Here is a 10,542-nt window from a genome sequence, read left to right as displayed (position 1 = left end):
AACCAATACTAAGTTAGTAAAGTTTGCAGATGATCTCGAATTAGAAGGGGTTTAGCAAACACTGCAGAAAAAGCCAGTCAAATTAAAAAATATGTATATAAAATTCAAACTTGGAAAAGGACGTTTAATGTAAACAAACACAGGTTTTTGCATACACGTTCCAAAAACAAAACTAAACAAAACTGGAAACACTGAGATAGAAGATGCTACTTTCTGTATAAAACAAATACAGAGGTGTTCAGGATGGCACAATCACATCTTCCAGACACTGTGGGGAAACAGTGAAAAAGACCAAGAAGCAAAACCTGTGAAAAGTTCTATATATTGCTATATATTGTGGCACTCTAAAAGACACTGAATTTATATTTATGAGTAGTCTATATAGAATTCTATTGTGTAGTAGAATTTACTGTGGTACCTAAAGATAGTACTGTCCCCAGTTTGCCAACATAGATCACTAGAGACAGCCATGCTGCAGCACAAAGCTTTCTTTACTGTTCTTCTCCTTGCAGTTACTAGCTCTTCATGTTTATCAGTGACAGAAGGTGTTAAACTCTCTATGCAGCAGTGGCTGTTCCTGTCCAAAGAGATTAACTTTGGCATTTTGTCACAGTCATGCAGGTTTACTAATGGTCCGACTATATTAATCCCAATATTCTGAACCACTGCCCACAGTTAAACAAACTGAACATGACTGGACCTGCCTAGTGTGGGAATTACTGAAACACTGCACAACCCAGAAAGCCAAAGCATTTACTCAACGTCAGTAAGCTTTGAAGATTTATTTTTGTATTTGCAAAGGGTTGTGGGAGTCTGGAACAAGCTGTCCAGCCATGTTATTGAAGCCAATACCCTGGCTTCTTCAGTGAAATGGCTGGTTGAGAGCCTCGGCTCATTTAGCTGCTACCAAATTGGCTTAAGTTCCTTTTTTTATTTAAAAAAAGAACGAGAATGTTCAATTCAAAAGTCTCTCCCAATACACATGCACGGATACTGTTGTAACCCTGTCAGGGACTAATCCAAAAAGCTCTGAGTATACAAAATTACTTCATCTACCTTTCACAGAAGCACTGCAGACAACATCCGTACACATGCGTACAGTATGTGCAATAAATTTATGTACGAGACGTAGCACATTTGTTCTGCATCTCTGCATATTATATACTGTATTATAAAGTTTACAGCAAGCATGCCTTGCCCTAATGATAAGACAGGAGATATTTATTTTAGCAGATCTGCATGTTCTTTTTTTTCCTTTTTATCATTTAAGAGCTGTCTGGCAGGAGAGAGCAGCACACACAGGCAGACATGGGGCGGGAGGAAGGCTGAGAGAGAGAGACTCGTGGAATTTTCCACTCGTACATGAAATATTCACCAGGGATAATATCTGGAATGGGAGAAGGCAGTCCTCACAATAACCTGCAGAACTGTCTTTCCAGATATTTACTGAGTTTGTGTGGTTTTTGTATTTTACCCTTTTGTATTTCCCTTTTAATTTATTTCTTTTTTATGGTGTCTTTTCAAAAGAAATGAGATCCGCAGAATATCATTTTTAAGGTCTTATGCTAGAGACAAAACTGAAGAGCTGCCATTTTGTCAGCTTACCTCATGGTAAGCTTTTTTTTTTCAAAAAAAGAAAAATCACATATTTTATGTTTGATATTCACAATGTTCTCAAAAGTGGGAGCTTAGAGGATCAATCTATTCTTTTCCTGTCCTTCTAAGCCTTAAAACATACCGTATGAAGTGATGTCTGAAGGGTGGGGACATGGTCTCAGTCAGGAACTGGAATACTGTCTTATCGCAAACTTTGTCTGTCACTGGTGTCAATCAATTTCATTACGGTTATTGCACATATTTTTCTTTCATGACGAAAAAATCATTTTTTATTTGTCATACTTAACATAGGTAAGGCTCGGAAAATTCATAGCAATCTCACATAGGTTTAGGGGTACAGATGAATGCTGTATTTGATTATAAAAGAAGATGGAATAAGGCTCAGCCTATGTTACAGTAAGTGAGTTTTATGACATGGCTGTATAAGTTATGTAGCATCTTGTCCTCTCAGCCACAATGTGAAATTGTAGATGTAAGTGAGTTTAAATGTTGGCTCAGAAGTTAAAAAATGAAAACACAGAAGCATGCACATTTCTGAATGAGCATGATCAACAGTTAGGATCTCTGAGTGAGATCTCTGTGAGGAGGCAGAGAAGAGTGCATGTTTTATTTCACACTTTTTGGTTTTGCACTCACAAAATCAGTGACACCACGGAGGTACAATTCCGTGGAGTTCTCACTAGGCATGACCCACCTTATTCTTCAGACAAGGGGATTCTGTGCTAGAAGAGTTATTTTAGCACCAAAAGAGAGACTTGAAAAAAGAGACACTTAAAACTTGCTGGAATTGGGCTCTCCAAGAGCAGGGCTGGAGACGCCACTGCAGCAAATTCTTCTATGTCTAAGAAAGCAGGCAGTACACCCTTTTGGGAGATGCTGGCAGTGAATCTGGTCTGCTTTTATTTAGGCAGACCAGAGCCCCTAAATTCAGATTCAGATCATTCAGACTGTGTGATATTTGCAGAAACAGTATACTGTAAACACAGTTCTATGACAAAGAAAGGAAACAAAGGAAGCTGTTCAATTTATGTCTAGAGTTAAAAAAAAAATAACCTGGAAATAACCGTGCTTTAGAGCTGAGGAATTAGAGAAGGATGGTGTTTTTTAGAATAAACTTATTTTTAAACTACAATGAAGTGAGCTTTCATCTCCACATCGGTGTCATATTCATATCTCTACATCAAGACCATAGTTTTGCATGTTACACTGGTAGATCACATCAGCCAGAGCTCTAGAGCCCAAATGGGCTACTGTCCAGAATGATACAGTACCTGCAATGATAATGGAGTCCTGGAATAGCAATAGCAATGTCACTAGATGAATCTAGCTTGACAAATACAACTGAAGTGTCAATTATGCTGCTAAAAGTAGGTACCCAGAAAGGCCACATTTTCTTTTCTTCTTGATCTTCTTATCAAAATAAGAAGAATTAATGAAAAAGATTTCAGTTCTGTTCTGAAATGACACAATTACCAATGACTTTCAAACAGCTACTGTAGACTAAAAAGACTGAGAAATAAATCTTTTGATATTAAACCTTTAGTAGGCAAAATTTAAATGGATGTTTCATGTATCCATTACTTCTGAGAGAACTAACATTTTTTTTTATTTCAAAAGGCGACTTGTACCAGCATCCTCAAAATATTATCCTGAATCAATTTCACTGAAGCATCAAGGGCAGGCCTGACTATGTCTGTCTCCTGCAACATAACGTTTCCATGTAACAAGCAATGCAAAGTTGAAGTGAGTTCAGAATTTGTTAGGACAAAAAGGAACAGAAAAGGGAAAACAAGTATAATTAGAGGCCTGCACTTTGTATACCGTATAAAATGAATTGAATGCATAAATGTGTCCTACAGCTTAACTTGCATCATCTAAAAGTGTGAGTTTACAAATAAGGCAAAATATGAATGATTAAAATATTGTGATGAATAAAATAAACTTTTACATCGTTCTTACCGATTGATGTCTTCAGATTATATTGGAAATACGCACAGTCAGTATATACTGTTCATAATAAGCACAGTATACTGTAGATATACTCATGCATTATCGGTTTTCCTTATTGGTTTTCCTGACAAAAAACTATCTCTAATATCAGCTCTACTTATCGAGTCAACATGGATATGAGGAAGATTCTTTGAACTGCCATTTAAAGTATGAATAAATAGGCTGTGTGATGGTTGAATGGGATCCTGTGGCAGGATCCCATTCCACAGGCAGTGGAGATAGGTGAGACAGTTCAAGAAAAACTAACAAAATAGACTAGGCAGAAGCATAGTAAAAATAAAGTGTAAAATCCAGGACAAAAAAACACAATAACGACCAAGGTTGGACCAAGCGAGGGTCGAAAAAGAGCTGAGACAGTGCTTAAGGTGAAGCAAACTTTAAAACTGAGCAGTGAGTTACAAGAGAAGCTGGTTTAAGTAACAGTCTTGATGAATAATGGGAAACCGATGAGGATGATAATCACTGAAGCGCCATTGAAAGATTAATCCCGGAAAACTGTTGCCATAACCGAAATGTCAGAGCTCAGAGAGCAGAGCACCTAAAAATCCATGACCAGCGAAATATTCACCATCTCTGGTGCAGGAGGGAATTTCTTTGAAGGAATAACCCATACAGCCTTAGAGAATCTGTCTACCATCACTAATATAGTAGTGTAACCTGAGATTTAGTTAATTCTCTGATGAAAATCTGCAGAAATCTGGGGCTTGTCAGGCACAGATAAAGACTGCAAAAACCCCAAAGGCAGAGTTCTAAGGTCCTCATTGATTGCATGAGTGTCAGGTGGGAAGGAATTGGGCAACAACCTTAGCCCACTGAAAGTATCTTCTGAGAAAGGATAACCAGCAATTCTGGAGGTAAGGGCCCATTGCACGACAAAGAGCACATACAGTTGTGGCCGGTTCAGGTTCCGAGGTCAGAACTCAGTGAACAGCATCTTCCAGGAAATAAGGACAGGTGCTGCAGTGCAGAATGAAAGAATAGCAATTTCTGGTGGTTGTTCTTAAGATTCCATCTCAGACTGTCAAGAGAGAGCTTTGAGAGATCTACTTTGGTGTTCTTGGAACCTATGAAATTCCAAAATGAAAAGCAACTAAAGAAGAGGGCCCATCTGGCTTGTCTAGAATTCAGACTCAATGTATATCAGATATTGAAGAGTTGCTTTAGTTCGGTGAAGGCTGCTTGTGTGATCGTCGCGGTTCATAGGACATAATTCAGATAACCAAAAACAAATTCATGCAGAAGATCACTGAAGATTTCATTCACAAAGCTTTGAAAAAAAACTGGAGCATTGCAAAGACTGAGTGGTGTACAAAGGTATTAAAAAATGTCTTCCATTGGTCTCCTCCTTCTATCTGAATAAGGTTATAGGCTCCTCTGAGATCCAATTTGAGAAATATAGTGGCCTTCTAGACTTGTTCAAACAGTACTGAGATAAGGGATAGATCAGTGATAGAAGGTTCCTGTTCTTAATAGTGATATAAACCTCTATTAAGCTCTATAAATCAATACACGGGCAGAGAGAGCCATCCCTCTTTTCAACAAGGAAAACAACCCACACTGAATGAAGCCCCTTTGAAGATTTTCCTTGATTCTCTGGAAGACAAGATGAAAATGTGACCCTAGGAGGCAAGAGATCAATCGGACAATCGTAATTGCTGTGAGGCAGCAACGTTAGTGTCTTCTTCTTTCAAGAAGACAAACTGTAGACAAACAAGTCTGAAACTTTTGGTATTGGAGTAGAGGTAATGATGGATAGGAGACATCGACTCTTGCATGAATGGCTCCAAGTATTGAGTTCCTTTTTGCTCGAGAGAGGATAGGGTCATACTTCTCAAGCCCCAGGAATCCTAGGAGCAGAGGACTTGTAGGTGATGTAATGTAGTGAGTTGAACATCCAATCACACGGCAAAACCCGGGAAGGTCGTTTCCTACCATTTCATCTTTAACGATCTCAACCAGACCCATGCGAAAAGAAAATGTCCCTGTGGAGGAAGAATATGAAAGGTTTTGCAAAGTACTGTAATACGAAATACTAAAAATGACATCAACATTCAGACCCGACATATGCGAAACTAGACAAAGAGCATTTTTATTTTTTTTATTTGGATTTTGACGTGAAAATCTCAAATTTTCTCTCTGTTGTTAACTCAGATAAGATTAATGTACTGTATAACTGTTTCCAATTTCTTGAAAATACAGGCAGGGCTGTGCAAGTATTTACAGGTCAGTGTTAAAGAAAACCACAATGCAGAAAAGTAAACTGTTATTCTGCAACCTTACATGTAGTGGAGTAAATATCTTAACACATAGCAAAGAAATTAAAGAGGCTGTAGAAATCCACACAGCTGTACACAGCAGGGTAGAAATTAGTTATTTTTCCATAAATGGTCTCTTGATGTTACTAAAGTCAGCAGGGTTCCCTGATGTAATTAAAGTTCAGAAATAAAACTGAAGTGATAACAACTATGGACCTGAGGGAGGATATTCTATTCTGAAGAAATGAGCCCCAGAAGCTTCTGTATGGGTAGCACCATATTTACAGCATAGGACCACACTCTTCCTGACCTGTTTCAAGTAAAAAAGTGACAATCAGGTCAGTCTCCTTTGTCTGTTTATTTTTTGTGTGTTTTCTATGTTGAAATTAATGTCTTTAAAAAACAAACAATTGTATTTTTGATTTAAAAAAAAAAATGAAAAGCCTGAATGAAATGAAATGCATAATTAATGCATTAATTTGTAGTTGAGCCAAACGGTCAGATGGTTTCATACAGTACATGTATGAAATTCTTTATATCCGTGATATTGCCATTCTTGGTGACATGGGGGACTAGCAGTTTTGTAACTTTTTGCCCAACTTTCAAAGACATTCAAGTTTGGAATAGTTGAAACTGTCAAGTTTGATATTCGATTCCCATTAGCCAACGGAATAAGACTTATTCTGTGTCCCTTTCACACATGGTGCTAGACAGATGTACACCTTAGTTTAATATTCATGTTAACCTAATTTCACCTATATAATGAATTAATTTAATAATGTATACCCATGATTCAGAGACAACTCATTCATTGAGAGACAACATAGAGGAAACATCTGAAGAGTACAATGTTTACCTTCCTCTTTCTTTACAATGAGTTTACTAGGGACAAACACATCCAAGAACTAGATGCTTTGTGAATGTTTGACTTTATTTGGTGAGGTAGGTTTTGCTTAACTCACTAAACCCCATTCAGAGAGGAGCAAACCAAGTGGGAGCTGCAAGGTGGAGACAGGGTGCAGGAGGGGTGCTTGAGCCGAATGTGAAGGGAGGTGTTTGTGTTTGATATATATATATAGTAGCTAACTTCTGTCATGTGATTAGGTACAGCTGTGTGAGATAGACTTGTGATTGTTATCCCTCCCAAACTTCAGTTAATAACTTCCATTTATATGGGAACTGCCCGAGAGGGAGACTGCACACGTTAAAAGGCTACTGCCCAGGTCCAAACGGAATTATTTATGTTGCTGTGTTTTTCTCGTCTTGGTTGGTCTCATGCCAATCGAAACTGAAGAGAAAGTCTGAGAAGATTATGTCTGATATTATAAAAGTAATATTTGGCAAAAATAAACATCAGGGGGAAATAGACTAATTTACGTCGACGATTCCTCCAAAGGTTAAACCTATATTTTGGTCAAATCAGAAGGGTGGAGACTAAAAAACTGTGGGAAAGCCCAGTGTAGCACAGAGGATAAACAAACCTTTTAAAGGATTTTTTTATAGATAAAAACGAGAACCTCATGTTTAGGAAGGAAAACAGAGTAATACTCCAGACACTTAAATATTTTGGATCTGTGTTGCTTTGCTCAGCACTCAGTCTAAAATTGTTTCCTGTTCACAAAAGAATTTGCAGTTTTTTGGCTGAAACCAAACACATTCTGGTTTGCAATTGGACAATGTTGTCTGGTGGTGAAAAGAAAGAGCTACAAAAAAATACTTCATTAGCAATAATAGTTATGTCAAAGGAAAATTGTTTACTTATCTTTTAAAACCCTTGGTTGTCCATTTTGTCTTTTGTCTGTTTAATTGAATTCTAATTTTCGGTTTATGTAGACTTTGGGAAAGAGCTTACTTGTAGGTTCTTTCTGTGGTTTGAAATATAGTCCAATTTCTTGGAAAGTAATGATTTGAGCTAAGAAGAACAGTACATTACATGGGTTTCGAACATTTTCTAGTCCTTTATGTCCTTTGACAAGTGACTGTTCTTTTAATCAATGAAATCATTGAAAATCATCAAGAGTGGAGTGATCGTAGAGCTATTGGATCACCATTTTATGACACGACTGGCCTGCACTGGATCATCTTTTTCAGAAGAAGATAGCCTGGATCTACATTACACAGAGAGATGGCACATTGTAAAAAGTTGTTCAAGCTGTCGGAAAACACAGGCATGGGGAGAGGGAGAGGACCAAAATCACTATACAGACTATGAACCACATCAAGATGAACCAATAATGCTCATGATGTGTCCTACTTTTTGTAGATCTTATGAAGAATGCGCTGCTATTACACAGCTGGGAGGTTTTTATGCACTATTGACTATGTTCGTCATAGTAAGACTGCCCTAAAGCATCCTTTTGTTTGAAAGGTTTAACTTCCTGATATGTCGCTTATCCTAAATAAGTGAACATCAGAAATACCTGTTTTTATTACAAAGAGGAAAAATATTTATTTTGCTATTCAGAATCTATTCAGTGGAATAATCCAATGATCGAAGGAATCCCGGTCATTTTGAATAGTTTGGACAAGCTCCTATATGGCATGTGAGGAATTTATTGAGCCTGTGTTTGCTTTATGTTATGTGCTATATTTTATTGTGTTCGACTCACTATGCTTCCTGAAATACATGATGTGATTCATTGTGCTACAGTGTTCAAGAGCGCTATGTTCCTCTCCAAATGGTAAACAACAGATAACCAGCAAAGAGCCTGTGAAAATAAGGTTATCTGTTTCCGCTTTTTGTTAACGCAGTCACTGTTGCTAGAACACAGTTGCTAGAACAATCACCAGAGTATGACATAATAAACCAGAGCAAAGCATAACAAAAATCAATATAGCCCTTTTCTTAAAAACACTTGTCATTACTAACTATGCAGTACAGTAATTACCTTGAGCAGTGGAAAACTAGGGTAATTTGAAGTGCTTTCCCTCTTATCAAGGTAATAAGTGCACAAATTAATAATATTGATTATTATGGTTATTATATAAAGATAATAATCTTAGACACAGCAGGCAAGCCTTATCAACTTGAAAGTATCAGTTAAATACTAAAAGTGCAATGGAAGTCACTTTGGACAATCGTAGCTCAGATCACAAGTCGAACAGACGAGAAACGTCTTTCTATCAGGGAGCTATTTCACATTGATAAGACGTTTGCTTCCCACCTTATTACATGGGAGAGAAAACATCAGATTTTTGTGCCCATGCTTTTACAGAGTTGACCACTTTGACCTGGACTAAAAAGAACTACAAGAATAGGAGGAATGTACTGCAGTGAATCTGACTTAATCATCAGAAGCAATGCATTTCCCTTTTACAAGTACTCCTCCGGAACAAAGCCCTGTCAGCATACAAGTCAAAGTAATATTGTGACAGTAGTCAGTTGACAGTGGTGAAACTGTCAAGTGTTCAGAATATTTCTTCTCTGGTGTTGGTTGACAGCTTCACAAAACAAAAAATCATGCATTTTTGTCATATCGGATTCAGATCAGGGCAGATCTGCGATTCAATTTCAGAGTAGACACAGCACCACTCCTTGGACAGCAATGTTCTGCCAAAGTCCAGGTTCAAGGGGATAACATCACTGGTGTAACATCCTCAGTGTCCTTTTACATCTGCAAGGAAGTTGTAATATTCCTACTGCAGTACAGCTACAGTACTTCACAATTCTTGGATACTGGGCACATTTCTAGCTGGGGGGTTCTTGGGAATCTTCCTCGTCCTCCTGTATTAGCTGGGTGCTCCAGATTCTTCCAGCTTTCCAAAGCTCACTCTGTGTGTGTATGTGTGTGTGTGCTCTCTTCCCACTCAGAGCAATCAGAGCAACTCCCCCACACATCCACATTGAAATTTGCAGATTGGTATTTTAATTTTTAATTTTCATTACATGTAATTATGCAATTGGCTTTTTAAACTGAATGCAAGTTCAAACGGGTTAAAATCAATATGTTACAGAAGTGAATGAAAACACTGTTTGCTCTGTACTTTTTAAAATAAATAATTTACCTGCAGAAACTATAAATTCTTACAGTACGTTTCCCCTAGCCATCACTGTATCTCCTCAGAACAGAATGTCACCGAGGAGTAGCCATGTTTGTAATGCATGGTGGCATTTCTGATTCTTTTGCTAGGTGTAGACTTTATTTTATTGACCAGACTGAAGGAACAGAACCCTTTTAGACTTTGACACATATTTTGGTCAAATCACTTTGACAAATATTGCTCAAATTACCTGGCCATAATCCTTTTCCCTTTTGGATAAAGGAAGCTGCATCATGGCACAGTTTTGGAGATGATGATGAGTCATGAGGACTGAATCCCTTTCTTCTCCCCCTTTTTCTGTTTCATTCCTATGGAGCCAGGAATAATGACCTAACTAATAGTGGCCCATCACTATTGAATATTGATTCTGCAATTTGGTTGTCTTAATGATCTAAATTGAAGTTCATTAACCTGAGTAAATTATTATTCTTCCTTTTCATCATCTATGTCATCTTCTTTGTTTTCTTGCCTTCTAGCTTTTGGACAGTTACAGGTAATGATATGTAGAGTAAATGCAGCTAAGCAAAGTCCTTTGTTGTAAAAAGTGTGAGTAAAGCAATCAAGCTTGGAAGTGCAAATGTTGCTAAGCACACTGAAAATCAGCTGCCCCCTAACCCCA

The 10,542-nt window shown here is 37.7% G+C and overlaps 1 protein-coding gene across 1 annotated transcript in view; it reads right to left on the bottom strand.

The window, feature by feature from the left end:
- Nucleotides 1-5,358: 5,358 nt before the first annotated feature.
- slc5a3b (solute carrier family 5 member 3b) overlaps nt 5,359-10,542 on the bottom strand; it is a 49,274-nt gene continuing 44,090 nt past the window's right edge. Inside the window, exon 2 of the transcript XR_015925693.1 lies at nt 5,359-5,609. The gene's annotated coding sequence lies outside the window, so the exon portion shown is untranslated. The remainder of the gene's footprint in view (nt 5,610-10,542) is intronic.

Source organism: Lepisosteus platostomus, chromosome 2 (assembly GCF_059453375.1).
Source record: "Lepisosteus platostomus isolate fLepPlt1 chromosome 2, fLepPlt1.hap1, whole genome shotgun sequence".
In the NCBI taxonomy this organism is placed as follows: domain Eukaryota; kingdom Metazoa; phylum Chordata; class Actinopteri; order Semionotiformes; family Lepisosteidae; genus Lepisosteus; species Lepisosteus platostomus.
Note: the sequence above shows the minus strand (reverse complement) of the source record. Positions and strands in the feature narration are given on the sequence as shown.